This window comes from Anticarsia gemmatalis, chromosome 12 (assembly GCF_050436995.1).
Source record: "Anticarsia gemmatalis isolate Benzon Research Colony breed Stoneville strain chromosome 12, ilAntGemm2 primary, whole genome shotgun sequence".
Lineage (NCBI taxonomy): Eukaryota > Metazoa > Arthropoda > Insecta > Lepidoptera > Erebidae > Anticarsia > Anticarsia gemmatalis.
In genome coordinates this window covers 9,514,585-9,540,011 of record NC_134756.1, presented here as the reverse complement: position 1 = coordinate 9,540,011, position 25,427 = coordinate 9,514,585, and the positions used below count along the sequence as shown (strand labels likewise).

Here is a 25,427-nt window from a genome sequence, read left to right as displayed (position 1 = left end):
CAATCAGTGCGAGGTCGCCACTGAAGCGATACACGGTTCAATGCTAATAGAGATGCGACAGTAGTCGATTCGTAATTAACTTATTATTCGACTATTTTGTTATTTTTTCTTACTGGTTAAATTAATCAAAAATGCAAGTAGGACCTTTACTTTAGGGGTGCCTTTATTGTTATTTTTACCATATAAAGGAGCTTCATTTTTATTACTTGGCACAAAACCTGAAAACAACATCGTGTAATATGAAGGAAAAGAGACAGATCTCAGTGAAAAGTAGCACATTTTTTTTTATTGATAAATTATTGTTGCTGTTTTTATGTAGAGAACAATAATTAAAAATAAATGTTTTCTATTATATAAATAGAAAACATTTGTAAGTATATTTTAAAGCAACATAATCATTTCATTACTCGACTTCACAACTATTATGAACCGACTAACCAATCGACTCCAGTATTCATCGAACAACATAGTACACCACTAATATTTTCCAATAGGTTCTATTCAATTTGCGTCGGCAGGTACTTTGCGGTCGGCGGCTTTTATGTCAACTTATCGAACTACATGAGTACAATGGAGGACCTATCTATACTTGTATCCTGCTCATTATGGAAGGAGAGAGGGAGATAGACTTATAAAGAGAAACCTAGTCGGTGTGGCTAGATTAGTATCTTGCTGTTTTCTATAGGTAAATGTAAGTAGTGATCATAGACTGTCTAGTAGAGACTTGGGGTATTGTGTTCGTACTTCTGGTATACCTTTATAAACCAAGGAACTATCTATAACTTCACTGTCAAGAGATGTCTTCTAGAACAATAGTCAGTTTTTGGGAACGCATTTGATGAAATATTGTCATCGATTTTTATCTTAAGTTGCATGAGCATGATGAAGTCTGGATCTTATTAGTCACTGCTATTTACAGACTATGCTAAAGATATTCAGATAATGATGGTGCTTCTTGTACAATCAATATACGCGAGATACTTTTGTCATGATTTAGATACTGTTCGCCAGTTATCTTAAGCGTCTCTTGCTGTGACTAACTTGAGACGTAGACAGATTATTGCTCACGTGCCTACCTCTATCCGAATACCGCATAACGCTTTGTCGAGACCATATCTTAATTGGCACGTCACTATTCGTCAATGAGGAGAATGTGGGTAGTTGGTAAAGGGCGTGGTATTTAGACGCTCACGGCCCGCTGAGTGCTCACTCGGGCGTTTGGCCTCGCAGAGGATGGACGTCGCGATCGATAATGTGCTATTTGCATTACATCGCACGCTATCAAAGCCCAAAGATTCTAATTATAGATACTGCACCGGATATGAATGTTGCGTAGATTGTTTAGTTAGTGTTAGCTTGGGTCGGGTATAGAGTATGCTAAGCAGTGGCTAGTTAAACGGCTCGAATAGCTGTAGTTTCAACGCACTAATAACTGTGGATACTTTATAAACACATTGTCATATTAAATGATATGGTTTGCAAATTACAACCATTTAAAGTTCTTAAAATATATTTTAAATAATCTCATTCAAAACGTATCAAATGCCCCATTGTGTTGTGTTAAATGACCCGAGCATCAACAATTTTTCAGTAGAATCAATTTTCCTTACACATCTTTGCTCCTTCATTGCAGCGTCTCCGAGAACATTAAAAAGCCCTATTTTTTTCTATCAAAGGAGGCCATTTCCTTCGTTTTCCCGATGAATTGACATCCATCGATGTCAGAGGGAACAAAGAAAAATCACAGTACATTTGGCGGGAGGCAAAAAACCAAGTTATTTTAAAGCTACGACCACGCAATCGTATTTACGTAGTGGAACTGGGCCCTTCTAATGTCTGTTAATGTATTACTGGTATAAGAGATTGAGATTTATATTACAACCTCTTACATTATAGGTTTATATAACATCTAGTTATTTAAAAGATGAGACGGTGGTCACATTTTAGCAAATGTAATGAAAATATTATCCTTTATACAGCTATTAATTATGTTCTTTATGATCGTGGGATAAATAAATTGAAAAAGAATGTAGAGTAAATCTAGGTTCTGAACTATTTATTGGAGCGTAGAATATGCGTATAATAAAAATATTTATTTACTACTCGCAAATCATATTTCTTATAACCGATAATTTATTAGCAATTTAGAATAACTGTAGTAATTTTCGCTAAGAGCCAATTTTTAAGACCCGCCGTCTTGATTGACCATCATAAACATGTTTATAACATAATCACAAAAGCTCTTCATTTGTGTACACAATTACCGAGAACAGCTCTTATCTTAAGCCAATAAAATGGCGTAATAGCTGTTTCCCTTCAGAGGGTAAAGGTACAGTTTGCATTTGACCTTAGTGAGACCGCCGCGGGGCGCCCGCTCCCTCAGCTCGCACCACTCGCGCGTACGTGCTCAATACACACTATATACTACTCTAACAACGAAGCAACGAAACCCAATTTGCATTGACACCAACGAACGCCCGACGCATAAAGTAAAAGCTACCTTCAGCTACTGTAATTAGGTACATGATGAAACAATTTGTAATCGATCAAGTTTGACGTCATTCCCATTTTAAAAATAAACTCTACCCCTGAGCCCTAGAGTTGTTTTTTCTTTGTAATAAAAAGACAAAAGGCTTGGTCGTTCAGGCGTAGCTGTTTAGAACATAAAGTTGACATTTGCTCGACCGATGTTTTAGAAGGTTGGATGTTAAAGTTGGGTCGCGGCGCGTGCTTTTTGTTATTTGCACATAAAATATGGTCGGTGCCAGTGTCGCAAGTACGTATGCTAATGTTTTTTATCGCATGTGCTCGGAATAGGCGGGTCTGATCGAATTTATATGACAGTGTGATGTTTTTCTCAGGACAAACGACTTTCTGTTACGATATTGGCTTACCCGACGTGGAAGGGTATCTACAGATCAAGGAGTAATCTAACCGGGATTTGAATGGATTGAATCTGTCTAGATAGTTGCGAACTTTAAGAGTGAAATTGTCGATGCGAGAGTTAGATGGGAGTTCATATTGCCGTCAGGGCTTAAGAGGGGTCATCTGATACGAATTATTAGATGTCTAGCTATTCTAGTAGGTACTACAGTCTACTTAGGCATTTTAGTAGAGTAATACGGCTTTTATTATTTAGCGTTTAGTTCATATTTTGCTGATAAAATAAAATAATACAAGGCCTCGTATTTCGGCTCTACCGTTTCCAGGCCGCGGTTTCGTTAATTGATTTTGCCAATCATAAATGCCTTTTAAATTACGTTTATTGTTTACATTAATCAATTGATTTGATTCTGTTCTAAACGAAAAAAATAAACAATAATTTACTGTTATTTACTTCACAAACACAAACACATTTTTTTTATTTATTCTTATTATCAATACTTACATAGATACTATACTACTTATATATTTATGTTCTATATGTGGTCTTAGGCCAAATTAACACATAACAGATCAAGCCTTGATTCTACTACAACATAACAAACACATATTGCAGGCAAGTATGTGTATAATTGTACATACTCGGTGCACACTGTACAGCATAGCACCGCAACCGCAGTGGCTTTGTAGCACATTAACGCGCTATTCGACATCATCGGTAATACGGTAGGTATAATCACGTTATAATATCAGACCGTTACTGAATGCTGTGATATTGAACGATAACTGGATTACAGCACAATGGGACGCTTTGGCTGTATGCCTAAACTGTTTGTATTAGTTAGCTATTTTGATAATTTGGTTAGATCCTCTTAAATAGTCCTGTGTGTAAAAACTGTAAAATGGAATTATATGGACCACGTATCTACCTGAATTCCGAAATATAATGTTAAATAAGAACTATATATAGAAGACCCTGGATCCAACAAACATTGCTTTCAGCAAAAAACGACGCGGGTGGAGCCACGGTCAAAAGCTAGTATGACAGCAAGCAATAAAAATTGCTAGTATAATGTTTTTAAAACCTTTATTTCCTAAATTATTTTCCATAGTAGGCTACTATTATAATTTCTAAGTTAATTACTAACTATAAAACCTAAAAACCGACCGACGCATATTTTCCGCCACTAAAAATTCTCGTTTATTTTAACGACTAACACAAGAAATTCTTACCTTTCCCTTTCGAATTCCACTACACGCAGTAAACGCGATAAATAGCCGATTTAAATTAAGCAAGAAAAATACCGAGAGTACGCGGACGAAATGAAATCCGAGCTTATTAATGGCCTGTATAAAATGTAACTTCGTTTGAAGAAAACTTATAATCTGAAGGCAGCAGCGTCCCGACCGGGCGTTCTATCATAACAAAGGGGGTGGGTATCAAGTTGGCTCGGAAAATGAATAAAAACACCTACGTAACACGACCGACTCAAATATCCTCTGCAAACCCAGCGACACGAGGAAAATCAGTTGCAAGCTTACAAGTACAAACTAAAAAGTTTTGTTTTTAAAGGCTACCTGAGGTATCTCATAAGACCTGTTGTTATTGCTGCCGTATATAACTATTTTTATTGCCGCACTATCTCACACGTAGTAATTCCAACTGCTACGAACGCTACGGTTTCGTAGCAACGCTACATAAATACGTTAGGTATACAATTCTAAAAAATACCAATGGAAATTCGCATCGCACTAGAATTTAGTGCAAAACGAAATTATCGCTACATACATTCATTTCGGGGGAATTCGAAAGAGATTACGCAATCGCAATGGTTTTGGTTGCAAACCACCATTTTAAAAAGACCCAGTAATGCTTTCCTGTAGAACATGTCGGAATATTGTCAGATGGCTCCGCAATTTGGTTGTATTATAAAGTCATTTGCGGATCCTCGTCGGATTTCTAGAATGAAATGTTTGTAACGGGATTCCAGCGCGAATAGGAGTAAGGCCGAATAGCGTTTTATTAGCATTACAGTACACAGGAGATTGTTAATACAATTCGCATGCGCTGTTTGTCATACGAATATTTTTCCATAAATTCAAACTTATAACCTCGTTTTTGTTACTTTGTCGTTTATCAAGCTACGCTTTCTCGAGTTTTCTCTAACAAATGAGATTGTGAAAGAAAATGTTGTGAGGCGTCCTTAGAAATCCGAGGAATAAATTCGACTAGGAAATGACGTCACGCAACGAACAAACACGCCACTATTTGTAATACATAAAGTTAACGGAAACTAGTTATAGAGTCATTTCGTAAAAATAATTGGAACGAATAATTTCATAACGTTTGTTAATGTATTGAAACTGTGATATGGACTGAAGTCCAGTCATGTAGTGATTAAATAAACGAACATTGAGTCGCAACATGCGATACATGGTTTTAGTATTACTAACACGATTTATAACTTTATTCTTAAGTACACAACAAGTAAAACACACCTTGTATTTTTGTGTTTGTCACTACAATTACAAGCAAAGAGGGCGGGTGAGTGTGTACGCAAAAAATCCTTAGAAACCGTATTGTATGCGCTAGAATAAAATTAGCATACGTGTCTCTGGAGCATAATAAGCATAAAAATGGAGCTTATGCACTTTGAAAACACAGCCGCTGTTGAAGTGCTCTATTTTCTTCCTCCAAAATTAAATATAAATTACATTTAAGCTATTCGTTATGGGGAAACTTTGAAACATGTTGTAATACCATCGTTTAACTTGATTAATTACAATATTTGTATGTATGTTTGTATGTAAAGTAAGACAAAGTAATAATAATAATTTCCATTGTTCACAGGTAAGCTGAAGAAGTTTTCCAAGTATTCCTTTCGGTTTTAATTAAAGGAGCAAAGTTGAAACAATCCGACTGATCAAGAGAATTCTTTTGCTCAAAGAAACAGTTACGATTTGTTAAAAGTTATACGTTTTTGTTATCATTGATATCTGCTACTCGAGTTACAAACTTTAAGAATTCTTTTATTTAAAATATCGTTATGGAAGGGTTGAAGAGACGGGGTCAAAGGTAGGTCAATATTTATTTGAGATTGGACACTGCAAGTTTTCTGTTTTATAGTTTTCTATTTTGAATTTTTCAAATCGGACCAGTATTTTCTGAGATTAGCGCGTTCAAACAAACAAACAAACTCTTCAGCTTTATAATATTTTCAAATCGGACCAGTAGTTTCTGAGATTAGCGCGTTCAAACAAACAAACAAACTCTTCAGCTTTATAATATTAGTATAGATTTATATTTTATGCCTTTATTAATTGCGTTTCTTTCATATCATATTTATCATTCAAATTCATTTAATCTCGAAAATTTTAGACAGGATAATTATTTATTAATTGCCCAAGTGATAACCTAAAATTTATTTATTTTTGTACGTACATTGGCATGGCAATGTAAAGGTATATTCAACGGTAAAAAAACTCTCTTGAAAGTAATTCATTCATGGTTTGTCGCGTAAGAAGGGTAACAAGGCTACTGCATAAACTGATACACGCTCAAGGGTGGAAAGTTTTAAACACGAGGAGACTCATTACGCTATTTTTTGGATAAGGGGGAGATGTTTGGGGATAATAATACGGGGTTATGTCGCTCCTTCAATACAAAAGGGCCACAACTCAAAAAAAAATGAAAATCGTTTTATTGCAAAAATGACACCAGGACCGACTATATTTTATAGTAAAAAAAAAACCCCCATCATTTTTGCTTATTTTATGGCTGCACTGACTTACTGCCCTTTTTGCATTAGCCCACTTTGACAGGTAATGTCAGTGCAAAACAGCAACTTTGTGAGTTGCGCCTGAAAATTTTACGCAAACGCACGTCGGTTGCGTGAAAAAGTGCCCCAATCCAAAATATGTCTGTGTTGGATGCAAAATTTTAGGTAAGTGTGATTATATTTTACAATACAAGACTTCCATATTTTGGAAAACGTCCTTTTTGCATTCTAACATTAGTATTTGTAACCATAGTTTGTAATACAAAAGTGCCATATTTCTGAAAACGACCGTTTTGCATTCAAACATTAGTATTTGGTATTTTATATTTTTTATTACAAAATTGCCATATTTTGAAATACGTCCCTTTTGCATTAAATTATTGTGGAATAAATAATCATTTTAAGCGTGCTAGAATGGAAAGGCCATAAATATGGCCATTTGGCATGATAATAATTTTAGTTTTCGTTACAATTTTTTAAATAAAAAAATACATTTTGATGCAGGCAAAGGCAAGGGGGGACCCTTTCCTTTCAAATTCCTCTTTCAGCGGCAAGATCCGACCAGTCCTTTTCAAATGCGTCCAGGTCATCCCGCCATCTCCGTTTAGGTCTCCCGCGTCTGCGATGACCATCCTCTAGCATCCAGTTGGTAGATATGTGGGCCCACCTTTCCGCGTTCCTTAATGTGGCCGGCTCAGTTCCATTTCAGCCTGGCCTGGTGTGGGAGCGAAATATACTACGCTCCATCGCTCTCTGGCTCTCTCTGGTTTTCCGTAAGGGACCATGTTTGGGCAGCGTAGGTATAGGTATAGGAGTATAAACATGTCATTGTCGACGAGCTTCCGCTTCAGTGACAGTGGAAGGTTACCCTTCATTAGCTCTTTTATGGACCAGGAGCTCTTTCAGGCACTTGTGACACGTTTGTCCAACTCTTCGTCCGGTCGGTTGTTAAAAGAGGTTATCTGGCCTTAGTAAGTGTACTCGTCGACATAGTGTATGACGTGCCCGTCTACTTCGACACTACGTTTTGTGTTGTTGGTCAAAACCTAGGTTTTTGTACGGTTCTTACTTAGTCCAATCTGAAGTCTTGCCGTGCTCAGATCTTTGAGCATTGATTCGAGTTCCGATGCAAAAGAAGAGAAGAGAACTGTGTCGTCTACAAAACTAAGGTTTGTTAACTGTTTACCACTAACAACTATGCTTTTTGATTGCCATGACACCGCCAGGCTCCTGAAAATTTCTCCGAGGGTGTTCTCCCTGTTTCACGCTTCTTTGAATTTGGAATGATATTGTTGTCTATTGCTTTGATGAGTTTGATGTATGTATGTAGGTTCGATTCTTCATATTATCTTTAAGTAGGTCTTGGTTATGGAGTGATGATTCTATGGCGGAATGAGTAATGCTGTCAAAAGCTATGGAATAATCCACGAATGCTAAATATAAAGGCTAATTAAACTCATAAACTCAAAACATTTCGATTATCTTATTTCTTTAATACTCCTGCTGCATTCAGTCTACCCGTTACGTTACCCATTGGTCGATGATGATGATTGATGTTTAATTTTACTGAATAATGAAAGTTACGCACAAAGTTGATCTCAATTATATTACTTACTTAATAATAAGTTAAGATTTTTTATTTAGATTGTTTAATACAATATTTTCCTGGTGTCCATTCACTTATGGTTTTACTTAGTAATAAAATTAAACTTTTTGATACGCTTTTTTTACCAAAAATTTACAAAAAACCATTTTTATTTGTAAAACTGTGTTAAATTTTTGACATATTTTTCGTAATATTGGTTCAAATTTTGAATGCAAAAGGGACTTATATGCTTTTTTCTCTTAACAGGTAACAGCTATCACAAAGTTTATTTTGTAGATAGATAGAGCTAAAAAATACGCATCTAATGATATATTAACATCTTATATTTAATAAATAAATATATGAAATATTATAAAAAAACAGTTTCAAAAATTTGTTTTGGCTCTCCTGTAAAATTTATAGATTTCGATTTGTGACCCTTTTGTATTCAAGGAGCGATGTGTTAATTACTAAAGACCTCGCAGCACTAGATAGCTTAATCTTTCTTATATCATAAGCAACAACTACAAAATAAAATTGAAGGAATAATTTAGTGAACAAACATAATAATATAATATAGTAGATAGGTACATACAAGGACTACTTTTACCTATAAAACCTTAGATAATCTCACCCCTTTTGCAATTCATTTCCCTGAGCTAACCAGTATATAAATAGTAAAATAACAATAGCGAACTTAATATCGCGATCATAAATTGTGCTTAAATTTCAACCCGGCCTAGATTATAACACACAAACGAGGATTTAAGGCTTCATGTAACGAGAGTTAAGGCTTTACACGTATTTGCCGTTAACTAGGTTTTTTATTACTAGTCATGTGTAGTATGTAAATTTTATATAGGAAATATGCTTGAGTAAATCGAGATTGAAAAATTCTGTAAATTTTTTTGTTTCTGTCAAATGAAAAATTGCTGTTAAGAAGTTTAAAATATTTAGTATTTACGATAAGATTTTTTTTTCATAGTATTTGTACATGGATTCAATGTTGTTTTTTTTTTGCTGTTTTCTGTCTTTTATTCGAAATAGCTCAGAAATGAATGATTTAAATGATATAATAATAATCAGAAGTAGTAATAATGTTCCAGATTATAAAAGTATCTTCTCAATAAATGTTATATTTTCACTTTATTAGGCAGTATAGACAATGGTTTATTTTACGATTGGCCGATATTGTAAGTTATCTAGGGTTGCCATCGGGATTTATTAGGGTTACTGCTTATTGAAACTTATTGGATTTAGCTAAATCTATCTTTATAATCTTTGAGTAAAATAAAGTTTGCAGAGATGAGTATTTGTTCATAATCAAAAATCGTGGGTATCACAATATATCACGTGGGTATAAAAATAAGTTAATTGATTGTAGTTGTAGAGACTCCTTCATGCATCTTAATATTTCTCTAGTTATTTTGTTTCAATTACCTACTTTCATACATCTAGTGTTACGCGCAGTACTTTTGTTGAATATTTCTTTATATTTAAATTGAACTATGTCCAAACATATTACAAGATGCTCAAACGATTATTCCTCATACAGTAAATAGCTATAAATATAACAAAAGCTTGTCTATATTTTCTTTACGATTTGCATACTCGCGTCATTTTGTCAAAGTAAACAACAAAAGGTCTTAAAACTCTTTTACGGACCACTAATCCTGAACAAAGCATCGCAAGCCAGTTGTCCAAAGTGAGAAACACATAAAAATATAAACCTATTCACTTCTCTTTTACACATATAAAAATGTACATATCTACCTCTCTCTCATACATAAGTGTTAGCATATTCGCTTCTTTTTACGAGTTGTTATGGAACTGTTATGGTGTTTCATGTCGGGGCAGGTCCTCAAAAGATTACACATTTTAGATATAGTAACACTTTTGTAGGGTGAAAATTGTCTGCGAAGCAATATGTTTTACAAAATACTAAAATATCTTCTTATTAGTTTGTGGAAAGGTGACATAGAGTTCATCTGAAATAAAGTTATCTCAAATTCCACGAACTAATTAATTAGACTATCTCAAAGCTTGGAAACATTTCATCTGCATTCACCGCAAAAATAATATTCAATTTCATTTCTAATTCAAAGAATTTTCAGACAGCATTATTTTATGAAGCAGTACCACTAATTATTTTCATAAGCAAAGCGAAATTAAAGAGCATATTGCACGTACCGAAACCAGATCTTACTGCTTATTTAATTAGTTGGCAGAGTACAAGTTTGTGCAAACAAATGCAATTCGACTACACATTATCTGCACGCGGTACAATTTTACTGCGATTTCAAAGAGTTTGTTATAAACGTTGCACTTCCTTTGGTAAGGCTGCGTTGCCACTAATAGGTATGCGAGGGAGCGAGAAAACCGGAGACATAGTGGAGTGTGTGTATAAGATTATTTGATTGTGTCAGCTTTGTTATAGCACGCGTCAAATACTCTTATGTAACTGATATAGCCACAAGTCACTGCGGGGCATTTAAATATACTAACAAAAGATTTATAAGATGTGTGTGAATGGTGGATGCCAAGCAATCACGGCATCCACTCGTTTAACGTGTGCAATAGCACAGCTCATGTGATTGTGCCATTTCTTTCGCTCGCTTCTTCGCTGCATCGCACATCTTCTATGGAAAGGCAACCTAAAGGGGCGATTCATATCGTAGGTACTTCAAAGATAGCAGAAATACATCGTTGTTTGAGGGGTGAGGTGTTCTGTAATATTTTGGTAGTTACGTTCGGTTTATAATAAGGGGTCTTGTGCCGTTAAGGTCTATTGCCACTGGTGAGGCGAGGATTGAATGTGAATGTTACGTGGGGTGAGGCCATTTCTACTATATATGAGATACGCTCGGAGATTAATTTGGCCATAAATTTTGATATCTTGACGTGATTTGGAAATTAAACATAAACCAAATAATTCGTTACTAAATGAAAGTGATTTGATTTAACAAGAAATGTTTTACGATCCAGATTTCTTTCGGCAGGTTTTATTCTTTGTCACATAGATTACTTTATTCGAGTATAAATTTTGACATATTTTCTGACAAAGATATCAGCGAAAACCTGGTTTTAAAAATTAAGATTTTATATATTTACTATGCAGACAAAACATTTAAATCCTCCCATTGACCGTACAATACATGACATCATTTTTTACACACATTTTCCCTACCCCCAAGAGAAGACGACTCACAGCGCGTTCAATTTTCGCCAACACCTCATCAGAAACTTAAATATTTTATAGCAATACTTAAAGCGTCGCGTCGACAATATGAGTTGACCCCCGTTGCATCCAATCTCCCCTCGTTACTCCCTCGGGCGTCATCATACTATTACAATGAAATAGGAGGTTGTCTTATCTCGCCACTACAGGGGAGAATAAGCAAAACAAATAGCTTCGTATAACTAGGTTTAAAGTCAACTGGATTGCTTGATACTTTGAGCTTAGTCATTTGTTATAAATGTGATTTTCGCCGAGTAATTGCGTTGGAAAGGTTGGCTCTGTGGAGATAAATGTATTGTGTATGATTGATGCAAGTCAATTTGGTCCCTATTGTTACGTTGCTCTTTTACTTTCGTATTGATGTTCGATGATGCAATTTCTGTTCAGAGAAATGTTGTACAAGTTGACTTGATCATAAATGCTAGTAGGTTAACGATAGCCGCATTGTCTCGTGTTACTTTCTTTGAATAAAGTTTCACACAATGTAAAACTTTGATTGTAACGTATCTTTATTGCCGGCTTATCCCATAACAACAAAAGCTATAGTTTCCGACACTGTTATCGCTACGTTTAATTTGAGTGCCATCAAATTGACAACCGGCCAGTGGAACATCGAAAAACGACGCAATATACGTAACAATTCTTCAAGTTGGACAGTAAAACATTTTACGGCAACAATAAAATCGGTATAAAATTGACTTGAGACCGGAAATCCACAGCGTCAGCGGCATACATCGTCTGAATGACAGATATGTGTATGACCGCGCCATCGGCATCGGCGCTCCCAGCCACGCCGATTAATGTCATTCGGCGCCGATCGCCGGATATATGACGCCGATTGTGAAAAATGAAATTTCGCAATCGCGACCAACCAACCGTCCAAATGATATCCTATAAACTTCTGTAAGTTTTGATTTATTTGGAAAACAATGGTGTAGTTACCAAAGATACATTAAACATTAATTCCTGAAATTGGATGGGCAAACTTACGCTTGCCATTGTTTAGAATATCTCAGTTTTATTGGTGTTTCTGTTAGTTTGCTTTTGTTGAGAATTCTCTCACTCTGTTACGAGTTATATACTTAAGATTCGGAAACTAACTAAACGCAGAAACATTTATTATCTACTTGTATTTTATTTATCAAAACGTTTGTGTATATATCCTTTTTTATTTCCTATGACTTTTTCCCGAAAACAGAACAACACGTATCGAATTTTTCGATTAGCTACGGTGTTGTGTGGGTGAAAGAGGGGCATCTCAGTCGAAGCGACAGGCGATCCCGGGAGGACGATTACGATACACCCTCGGTACCCAACTGTCCGAGGCTGGTACACCGGCTAATATATTACGTCCTTCTATGTTTATAACCGCCTGTACTAAGGACTGTTTCAACGTTGATGATAAAGATAAAACGTTATGACATCTTTTTCTACCGGTATTTGGTTTCAGAAGATAGCGGTTGGTAGTATTGGTTTGACTCAACAAAAACAAAGTCTTTAAATACGATAGTTGTGTAATATTCCATAACTAATGTTGTGGGTTTAGTAATCAAATTGTAAAAATATATATCAGTAAAGTACAAATACATTGTGATCTACAATCAGTTATTTAGAATATTGTATCTGTAAAGTACACGACTTTTGTAAAAACTTCCACTATCCATCAATTATTTTGTTGTTAGTGTTTGATTTATCTGAAAACAAAAAGTATCAAGACGGTAAGAGACAAAAACATATCGCTATTTCATTCACCCGATACATTTAATACACGAACCATGAGTTTACCCGTAGCGTCGATGATTCCCTCCCCATGGACATAGTCATGTGTGTTATTGATAGCTAGTCCAATATATTCTGTATTGAAGCCTTGAAGGTAATGTTGCGGAATAAATTCTTATCTTCACACGGCGTTTGTTAATGCATTGACACCGGTTCTGTGGCAAACACTTTCAATTGAATATTTTGTGCGTATTTTTTGGGCAAAATAGGCGAAAGGGTGTGAAATATTATAGGGTAGTGACAGTATTATGTAACGGAATATATTATATGTAGCTTACGCTTTTTAGGGTGTATACGCCTTGCTAATCATAAACATATGTACATAAGTTAACCACTATAAAAGAAGTGAACCACTATAAGACACTACTAAATAATAAAATGTAGGTATATTCTCTAGGGTTCAGTTACGTTACAATGTTACTTTATTCTTCATGGTCGAGATAGTAAAGCGTTAAAGTATCCACCTCGCATTACTAAACTAGTAACTCTCTTCAATAAACATGCAAACTAGATTAAAACCCTCTACAAAACCTTTTAAAAACCCGACCCCAAGACCGCGCATTCAAAAACCCTCAACGTTATTCCCCCAATAAACGAAATGTATCTAAAGAAACCTAAATAAGTAACATTCTACTCACCTGTACCGTAAAATATCCTACATTACTGCAAATTGGGTACAGTCGCCCCCAACGTTTTGGGGGGTTACGTAACCTAATAAAATCGGGAGAGAAAAAAAAACCGGGATAATGCGGAAAAATGTTCCCAACACCGAAGGAGTCGGACCATTAGACCGTAATGTAACTCATTAGGAAATCGTCATGGTTTTCTTACTGTGCGGTAAACAGACCATGTGATGTGCCAACACATTATACCTTTGATTACGACAGACAAATCGTATTTTGCTATCTGTTTTTCCCGTGGAAGCGTTTAATGGATACTGGCATTTTTTGCATCCGATTTTAGGGTTTGGAAAACCGTATTTCGTTATGTATTTTATAGAACTGTTATCTGGCATATTGTTGATAGTTGGGAATGATTCTGTTGAATAAAAAACTTAAAAGGTCCAAAATAATTTTGTAGATAGCGCATCTAAAAACAATAGTATCATTAATTCAATATCAAATCCTCTCAACCGAACCTTTCAATTCCCATTTCCTCAATAGCAAGACCCGTAAATAGCGCAAGTAATTACTAGTAAACCTAGTAAGATTATTATAAATGGATTTATATCACTAACCGGATTAGCACCGTCGGATAATTAGTTTGTGGTTTTAGTACAGCCGTATAATTCTCTATCTGATGTTATTGTAGCTAGGTCGTTGACCTCAGGCATTATTATGACGTCAGAAAAGAAAGGCTATTGTGGTATTGTCTGCGAGACGGAAAATTCGCTGTTTATGCGCCGCGGTGAACTTCAATGTGCTTTAGTTTGATTTATTCTTCTTGTAGTCTGTTTATTTTAATGGTACCCCCCCTGCAAGTGTCTGCGACTGCTGGGGGAAGTCTGAACCGCCTGTTGTTCTCAAGTGAACAACCATTTCCAGTTTTAACTTGTTTACGTTGTTTTGGTTATTTTACTACTTAAGTTGTGCTTTGTGGCTTTGGATTGTGATGACCGAGACTATTCAAAGGAAGGTTAAAATAGAATCCTACAAAAAGCAAGTAATGAAGAATGACATTTGTTTGGTACTCATGAAGCGTTTAACAGAATAACTATCAGACTTTTATAGGTCGTTCTAAAAGGGTTAAGATTATTTCAATATCTGGATCGCCACTAAAGTCGCGAATAGAGTGCAAGCCGATAAGCTCTAGAATTTATAATATGAACTAGGTCATACCTTCGTGCTGTTACCACTTAGTTGAAAACTCTCTCATTCTACTGGGGATTATAAACAAGGTTTTATATATGAACGAGTAAAGCTCCAGTACTTATACTTTACTGTCTGTTTTATTGTTAGTTGGTGCTCTGACTTCTCCCGAACAAGGTCTTCAAACTCTCCAGAGAGTCCTTAAGATATATCTTTGAAACTTTAAAGTTTTATGAATAAACTTGCCAGATTACAAGTTAGTTAAGAATAGAAATTTTTAATGTTGTTTAATCTTGTTCAAAGTTTTTTGTAACAAAATGAATAAATCAGTAAGCATAAAATATTCCGAACAAATTATACTTCGAAAATAATTTGTGCCATTCAAATGGTAAAAATATCGTTCCGTACTTCGAAGGTCACGGTATGACGTAGTTTTTCAAGCCTGCGTCGTTCACGTTACGTAACTGAATGCTAATCACTGCGCTTAATAACTAAGCTCTTGACCCTTAAAGGTTTCTAGGTTATCGAATTATAATAGCCCTCCTAATTGGCCTCACTATTCATGGCTTACCTATTAACTCCTATTAATATCCGTAGGAAGGTTCTATAGACCTGCTGGCTACCAGTCACTAGCGAACCCAACTTCGAATTCATCGTCTGGAGTATTGTTCGGATTCTTTTGTCTGGTCATTCCCTCGGCTGAGTGTGAAGGGTGCAAAGCGTAGAATGGCCCATTGATGTTAATGACACTATCTTTGTTGAACTTCGCCACGTTTTTACGAAACCCGTGTGTCGGAAACGTCGGTAATGGAGCCTCTGTGTTTTTCTCCATGTTTTTTCTTGTATTTGGTATGTGACTGGTGTTCGCTTTCGAGGAAAAAATGCGGTTCGTTACTTCTCCGTAATAAGTGTGAGAGGATATCGCTCGTCGACAGTTTTTCACAAAAACTCCTAAAAGTAATTTGGTATTTTTTTGTTTTACTAAAGCTGAAATAACGTGCAAAAATTTCGTTCTCAATTTTTATTTCGCACACGTTTTATTCGAGATCTACTTCGTATGTCTTTATAGTACACTTTTCCGCACAGAAATTCAAGCAGCAAAAATACTTGCGTCTATTTACCTCCGAATATAAACACGACGGCGGAACAAAAACAGAATCCGTCATCTCATATACATAAGTGTGGGCATAATATTCATTCTCGCTATTTCGTTTGGAGTCATACATAGTCAATGGGCTACGACCCAGCCGGACCTTTTAGCTGATGAAACACAAAAGATTTTCAATGTAATAAGTGCAAATTTTATTGTAATCATGTGTTTATTCATCGCTCGAGGGTAGGCGCAAAAATGTACAAAGTGAAATTAATCCTGGAAGCCGTGATTTTGTATGTTTTGTTGGGCTTCGGGCAGATACGGTTTAAAAATAGGTTTTTGGGCGTAAAATAAATTAAATTTTGCTCCTTTCCACTTTAATCTTGCGCTGCGCTATTTAGTCGAGATTCTTTAGAAAACATACCGTCCTATTTTTATTGTTCGTTTAGAATGCAAAAATTGTATACGGCTGCTAATATTTACAAGGAAAATGCGGGATATGTAGCGACAATCTCAGCCACAGTTGCATAGTGTCTCTTCATTATTTCTCAACCCTTTCACCGCCATCCATTACACCAAAGAAGAAAGGAAAGTGGAACGCGTATTTTCGTCTCTTATCTTTTTCTTTTTTTCCGTAACAAAGAAACGTGCAGCATTGGCTTTTCCACTAATGAAACCTTTTTGGTTGCAACGACAACGGCAATCCGATAATGAATCGTGGAAACTATTCGGAAATGTTTTCACTCGTCGGTTCATTCGATTAACTGTTGTTTATAGGCGCACGTGAATTTTTGATTTGATGACGTTGTCGTGTCGGCTTTCTGTGTTCATGATTTTTGCTTTTACGAGGTAGCTGTGTGATATTTCGGAAGGCACTTCAATCTCTTTTATCATAAGTTTTATTGAGGCGGTACATACACAGGTCGATATATTCCTTTCATATGCTGTGTGATTCAAAAGATTCGTTTTGCTGTCAAATGCCTATGTATGCCGTATTTGCTGTATTCATATTAAAAGTCCTAAACTAAAAGAAAAAGCTATCAGTTACTCCACCAGAATATAATAAAGACCAATTTATTTATTTTTGCAGTAAAGCTAACGCAAATAGTTGCACGTACTCGTATTTAGATAAAAGATAGAATAGCGTGATAATACGATCCTCACGTGTGATGTAAAGAGAATTTATCGTCGTACCTCGAGAAGCAATTTCACCCAGTTACACATACGTTTAATGCTCGCAATTAGGTACGTCGCTTTAAAAGCATATTAGTTGGTACAAGCCCGCGAATAATGTAGCTATTAGCTAGATAAATAGTGACGTAGGTAAGCGGCTACGGTTAACCGTCTACGTATTGTCGTAGACAATTTCGTAGACAATGTAGCAACAAGTCAGTGCTACGAGAATGTATGTTATTTATAAACATTATTATTACGGATATGGTCAAGCCATTTAAATTTAAAACATTTTCACGAATCTATTTTATACTAACATAAATTAAAGCACTTATAAACCAATGATTATAAACTTTAAAGTATCTACGAAGCTTTGATATGAAACAATAAGCCGATATTCTATTAGTGCGACAGTTAAGTGCAATTAATTATTATTACTCTATCATTCACCTCACGAAAGCACTTAACAATAGCACACACTCCCATGCCCAAACATCTAGCCACACACAGAGCACAATATTCCATTCGAGCAAAGCAGTAACATTAAGCATCAGTAACCTTTACGCAAAGGCTAGTATGTAAATTACAATCAGAACGCTTTGAGCACATGGGAACTCGCTTGAGGCAGCCAACTGACATGTAAACGGTAGTAGAAACACCACAAAGTTATTACGTGTCTGTGTTCTACGTTTAATAAAGCAAGTACGTACTGTTAATTTTAGTTGAACCACTCGACCGTTGTTAGAATGTGTGGTGTGTTTTAGGAAGTCGATTGTGCGTTTATGAGAAGCTAGCTGACCCGCGCAACTTCGCTTGCGTCACATAAGAAAGAATGAAAAAAAAATTCCCCGTTTTTGTAACATTTTTCGTTGCTACTCCGCTCCTAATGGCCGTAGCGTGATGTTATATAGCCTAAAGCCTTCCTCGATAAATGGTCTATCTAACACTGAAAGATTTTTTTCAAATCGGACCAGTAGTTCCTGAGATTAGCGCGTTCAAACAAACAAACAAACAATCAAACAAACAAACAAACAAACAAACAAACAAACTCTTCAGCTTTATAATATTAGTATAGATTATGCTAAATTCAGGCAATAAATTTAAACTGCTTTGTTAACCAAACCTTAAAATTTAGTGAAGCGACATTTGTTAGACACCAGGTATTTAATGGATAAAATCATGTTAGCCGCGACTTGTCTACAAGATTTCTGGACTTTCGATATATACAAAAAAACGCTACTTCCAACTTAAAGATTGAGCGTTTGAGTGATTGACGAGTATTCTAGTTTTCATAAAAAAAGATGATTATTTCGGAAACTGCTTGAGTTGACTCAAATTTATAGACTTCATTTGAATCAAATTGTGACTTGAAGATCTACTTAAAGCCATATCTCCAAGAGATAAATTTCTAATACATGTATTCAGATTACGATTTCCTATTCACTGTACTACAACATTCAGCTTGACCTAAATAAAAAGCGTTATTCGCACAAACAAAAGACATGGAAGTTTCTTTGAAAGCCAAATATTTCACGGATTATTTCATCCAATGATATTCGATCAAACATTTGCCTTCTTTTGTTATGTATATGAGTCGATTCTCGGCGTATTATTTATTCAGTGGAGCCGAATGGCGGCCATGACAGGAGAGGGTATGTTAAGTGATTACAATGCGATATATATGGTGTTGGCGATGACAGATACAATTAGTTCGATGACGATGTGTGTGTTCGGATTATGATGATTGTTTATGGTAGATTGAAGTCTTAATTCAATTACTAGCTCCCGGTATCGAAAAGTTTAAAGCATTAAAACCTTGATGATGAAATTGGTTTAAGTATTTCAAAATCATTTTTTTTGCGTCTTGTATAACTGCAAGACACTATGCAATGAGCGCTTTCTTTGTTATTCCAATAACTACAAATATTAACTATTGGATTTTATTTACAGTGTAGGTGTCGGATAATATAAAGTGCCCACGATGTCTATAAAATACAAAGCTCAAGTTACTTGGTTATTTTTATTCACACGTTTTATAGTAAACTCATAATTACGGTAGTTAATATAAAACTGATGGGAACCTTGGATTATGACGTTTTTCTTCCTTCACGCTATTTTATTTCAGTTTTGAATATTAATACATGCAAATATAACATGCATTAATGTACGAGTTTGAAATAAATACCACAATTTGAACGGTACTACTTTTATTACGAATTTCATAAATTCTTACATAAAAAGATACGTATATGAATGTAAACAGTTTAAAACATATAAAAATGAAGTCAAAGAGACATAACAAAAAACAAACTATAAATAAGCCACACTTTCAATAAAATATCCTAACTAGAAAGGCCTTTTTTATTCGACGAAGAAGAGAGGAAAGTCTAAAAAGGAAAAACAATCTAACTTTGTAGTTATCACATCAGTAATCTCACGTTACACCATGAGACGATATAAACTAGAATACAATAACACGGTTCTACTAAGCGTGAGTTACAACCAGTACGCCTGCCTTGTTCCTTACTAAATCCTTATTTATTTCAAATCTTGACATTTATTTCTTTGCGCTGATTTTCCTTAATGCCGCTTTTCTGCGTTTGGTTTGGAATATGAAAGAATTATCATAGGTTATAAGGTACAATGACTTAATGTGGTAGAATGTTTTAAAACTTTCTGTTCATAAAGATTAAGACTATCAATAAAATTAATATTAACATTATTGATTTGATAATACTAAGCTTCTATAGCTGAGTAGTATTAATAAAGAAATAATGGAGGCTGTGTTTTGAAAAGAAAATAAGAGAAAATGTCTCTTGGTAATTATCATAAATGGTTCAGAATAGAAATGAAAATCTACAAATAATAACAGCATCACGTTTCCTATCCTATGGGAGTATTAAGAACGGTATATTATATGAAGCCTACACACAAAGTGAAATGAAGCGAAATACACAGAATACACCATTGTCTAAATCTGTTGGGAAATACACGCGTAACGTTGTATAATATTGTTTTGTAAAACATTTTTCTTTTCTAAAATTATACTCTGTAATTTATTGATGGAGCCGCTCCTCTTGGGAATAATACATGAAAAGTTGTATTTTGTTTTGAAACATTCTCAACGATCGATGTTTCTCGAAGCTTAAAGTTGCTATGGCGATGCGTCTGCCAGCCCACCTTGTTTTAATTGGTTTTGTTAATTGGCGCCGTCGGCCAAGACTCGGAATAACGAACAACAGACTGGCTTTATTTTTATTTTTCATCTTTCAGTCAGTACACCTCGGAATAGGTTAACTTGGTTAAGAATTTTGACGTTTAATTGGTTAAATAGTCTAGAGCAATGTATTGCATTTCTTCTTTGTGAACATTCATTTTACTAAAATATTATTTATAGACATTTTCCAAATAAGTGCATTTCACTTTATAATGAAGAAGGTTGTGATGTTAAACTCGTGAAATATAAATCACAGTCTATAATTAAAAATCATCAGATAATGACGTGACACGGCGACATTTACCGAACAACTTCACTGAACTTAATTTTAGTTTTTGTCTCTTACAAAAATAAAAGTTTCCAAAGAGAGTCTTCAAAGGGTCCTATCTTAATTAACGATGTCCCGATAAAAAGAAGAAAAGGGGATATTTTATAGAAAACGCGAAGGCATTGTTCGCTACCACCTATTGTTTTGCAATGACTGAGAATTTTCTAGTCTGCTGGGATCGAGTCCGTGTTGTTCGGTAATATAACTGTCTACGGATCAACGTCGGGTAATGGAATAACGAGAATGTTCAAGGCATTGTGGTGCACTTGTTGTTTCTGATTACTCCAACAAGGCACTGCAATTTAGCTTTTTTAAAAAGAACAAAGCGTTGTTTCATTTTAATAGTTTATTACCTTTTGAGGCTACAAATAAAGTTGGATTATAACTCGATGTAGTATGCTAGTCACGAAATAAAAGTATCTGGTCTATTCAATTATTCGTCTCCTATTTTAGTGAGCGAAGTAAGTAATATTTACGGACTCTCGTAGTTCAAAGCCTTTTCTCACATTATAACTCTTGATTTCGCTCCTAAACACAAAATTTATTGATAAACTCTCGGGAGGCCTGAGATCAATGCTGCCTAAAGTTTTTCTGAGACATCAATTTAGGTGTCTCCAGACATACAGTTCTTTAGTTCTGGTTTCTTTCTAACACTATTTTCTTAACTTTTTCTTCGATATTCGTGAAAAAGCCTTCATAATACTTTTATGTATTTGACACGTATCGAGATGACTAAGTTTGATCGCCTCGAGGAAATCTAAAAGTTTTAGGTCCGCGGATTTGAGAGTTGATGAGTTAGTAAGCAGTTTAGGACAAGATGCTAACGCCGGGGGACATATTGACTCATTTATAAAGTTGGATTACTTTGTTTTATAGGTTAAAGCGTATTATGTAAAGCTATTCAAAAATCTTTTTTTAATTTTTTATATCCAATTAATACGATTAGTATTTTCATGATAATTTTCATATCCGTGGTGAACTACTCAAGCCTTACGAAACACAGCCGACAGTTATTCCCATTAAAATCTAAATCAAATATTCTTCGCAATCTCAAATAAAGTCACGTAACCATTAAGGTTGAAACAAAACAATTTAATTTATTAGCCGCACTTCACACAAAATAAATATATTAAAGCGAGACTGACGCGAGAAGAGAAACAAAACAAGACAGTTTTAAGACAAACATCGTAAGCGTGTGGGCTGAACAAAATTCTGTATAACTTGCTCTTTGCTAGTACTTGGTTGCCGCAAGAGAGACGTTCGTGATAAAAACTTTGTACCGCCGGATCTGCGCCGTGCTCCAATCGAATATTGTTCTTGCCAAGATTCTACGAAGCGACGCAGTTACCAAGTGCTAAATCTTTTCAACTTTTAAAGAACATATTAATGAGTTCTTTAGGGGAGTTTGTGAGCTTTATGATTCTGTTATCATGTAGATTATGGGTTTATCCGTTAATTCGCGAGTACTATTTAATAATGATAAACGTAATGCTCAGTTTTGAGTTCGAGCTAGTTAAGATTATTTGAAATAATTTTTGAGTTATAAAAACTTTAATAAATATCAATTTGCAATCCTTTGAAATGCAGACTCGTTCCATAAAATTTTACGTACCATTTCATCGCTGAATAAAATTGTCTCTTTTGAATAAAAATAAAAGTGCAGGTACATTATCATGCACCCATTACCATCTGACCCGTTTCGAGACCCGGACAGGTATTTCGGAATACATTTTCTACAAAACATAGAGTAGGAATACGTAAAACTGCTATGCAGTATTTTCCATGTAGCATACAGAACTGCATTTGGCATATTGTACTCCGAAATACCTGAAACAAAGGAAGCTTTAGAGGAACATTTTCTGTTGTGCAATGGAGCTTATTTTCATATAAAAATACCGGAATTTTTCTTTCAAAAACTGCTATATGAGTTTTGTACATGAAAGTTTTGCTGGCAGCGCTCGTGTAAAATAATAAAGAAGAATTTTTAATAGTGTACAATAGAAGCGATGGTCATATAAATTCGGGGGGTGTTTTTGGATTTCCCCGGGCGCGATGGCGTGCAGCTGTTGCAACAACGTTTATGCTTCGTTCGCAACTAAATGAAGACGCTAAGTGTTTGCTCTTTTAGAAATCAGCGTTTAAGTTCGAGCTTGCAAATACAACAGTTGGCACTGTACTCCAAAATTACAGTGGTACTCATTCGGAATTCTGATAAGCAGAAAATTAAAATACTTGCAACAATGGTGTATTATATTCTTTATCAATTTAAACAAAGCATCGTCGTATAATAATCCGATCCTCATACATCGATTCGTAGAAGTAACACAAACAAATAAATACAACAATTTTTATCATGAATCAGGGTACCTATATAAAATAATTAATTGCCGTACTCAATATTCTCTGAAAGATAATATTGTACGCGATTCCACGTATTTTATTATTAGTTGAGAGTATAAAGCAATCATTTTCCATTTCCTTTTATGAAAGTGAACAATTTTATTAAATAGCTCTTTTATTTTCCTTTAGCCTTGCGACGAAGGGCGGTATTAATGTCGTATTTCAATTTTCAAAGAAAAATATTCTTATAAGCTTATGTTGGTGAAGGACACTCGGTTACGTTTAATATTCTTAGGTCCCTCTGGGCTGAGGGAATGATGTGTTACTACTTCATTAGCATTTTGTTCTTGAGTACGGTTTAATGTCAAAGTTCATGGGCAATCTTTCTTCTTCTTTCTTCACTGAATGATTCGCATAAGTGAACCATGTCACGAAGTTTTTTTGTATACCTACATCCTAGGAATTAGAATCAAACATAATTGAATGTTATATTTCAAATATCTGAACAAGTCAATGTAATCTTAATATAAGTCACCAGTAACTTAAATATAAAAAAATAACTAATTTACTATATTGTCTCAAATCCTAAAAGTAAGGAGAACAAATCAGTACTGAAATGGGTTGCAATGTTTCCAATCAGTTTCTTTACACATTGCCAAATGTCTTCCAATTTTCCTTTACAGGTCAGTTCCCTAAAATTAGTTGTAAACATCGGAGAATCGTTGTTTTGCCAACCAATCGGCAGCATCGAGATTACGGTCCTGTAATGAAAGTTACGAAGATTATCTTGGCTGAAGGGTCAAATACTGTATCAGATTCGCCGATTTGGTTATCAATTGTAATACGTGTTGGCAATACAATTCGAAAGAGTAAGCCCCCTTACGCACTAGCGGTTAACCGCGGGAGCGGCTAGCCGCGCGGTTATAGTTTAATATACAACCGCCTGTGAACCGCAACATAACCGCCAACAATTTTGTCAGGCAACTGTAACCGCGCGGCTAGCCGCTCCCGCGGTTAACCGCTAGTGCGTAAGGGGGCTAATTTTATTCTTTGCAATGTAAGAAAATATGTAAGTATGACAGCTACCTTGAAATTTAGACGTTACCTACTTCGTACAATTTAAATACGCGAAGAGGGAGTATACCGATGACAATAGCTTTTTGGCGATTTATTTTAGTCGTTATTATCGATCTTATAATAAATTTTTATTACTACTTTTATCGATTTATACTCGCTAGTTGATAACGCTACTTTCAAAAGTCATAACCTATTAAAAAAATATAAAATATGGCAAAATAAGGGTCTTACTTTCTTTATAACGGGTCCGAAAGAAGCTGTAACACGTAGGGCAGTAGTCTCACAAATTGTTTGACAAATATCCGTTACAATCGATACATGATAGGGCTTTGCCTTTGTCCTCGTATAAATAATGTTGTTTAAAGGATCGCCAGTTTACATAATAGCTTTGGAAGCAGCCCTATTTATCAGAGCGGTCCAGCGCAATATACTCGTAGTTTGACTTGTACAAGATGTATGATGTAAGATATAATGGAGGTCGATGTAAATTGAGGATTTATACGTGAAATATTTTTATTTAAAAGTTGATAGTTTAAGAAAAGAAGCTTGTTAACAAATTGACAAAGAGCAAAGCGTTGCACACACCGGTCGGAAAAAGATCTATGGATTAAGCAACCCTTGGCGCTATTTGGTTATTCTTTAGATCGGTGACCCCATAATTGTATTTGAGCTGAGCGTCTCCGTGCTTAGAAGGGCACGCTAAACTCCGGTCCTGGTGGTTATCAGTAAGAAAACAGTCTTTAAGCCACGTAGAAGGCCTTTCAGACGGCTTGAACAACTTAAATTGTACTAACCATACAATAAATAATAATATTAATTGAAAAAGTTCGATATTTTCCTATAACTGTTCGAATCTGCTGTGGCAGGACATAATTTTTTAGTATGTGCGATTTTATAATTTGATAGTGTTCAACAAAAGCTCTGCAAAACATTTTAGCAATAGATTGGACTCGATAGTGTAGTTACTATTTAATATTGATAACAAATTTAAAGAGATATTGTCAGAATTTATGTGCATATTTCGAGCGAATACAAAACGTTTGTTTCAGCCATTTCAGGTGAACATTAAAATGAAGTAATGTATCGTAAAATTGAGTAAGATAAAGATTTTTAATAAAACCTCACCG

At 35.2% G+C, this 25,427-nt stretch overlaps 1 protein-coding gene across 3 annotated transcripts in view; it reads left to right on the top strand.

Annotated features, from left to right (window-relative positions):
* Positions 1–25,427, top strand: part of Appl (amyloid-beta-like protein) — a 140,142-nt gene that overhangs the window by 54,715 nt on the left and 60,000 nt on the right. The gene's annotated exons all lie outside the window — the stretch shown is intronic.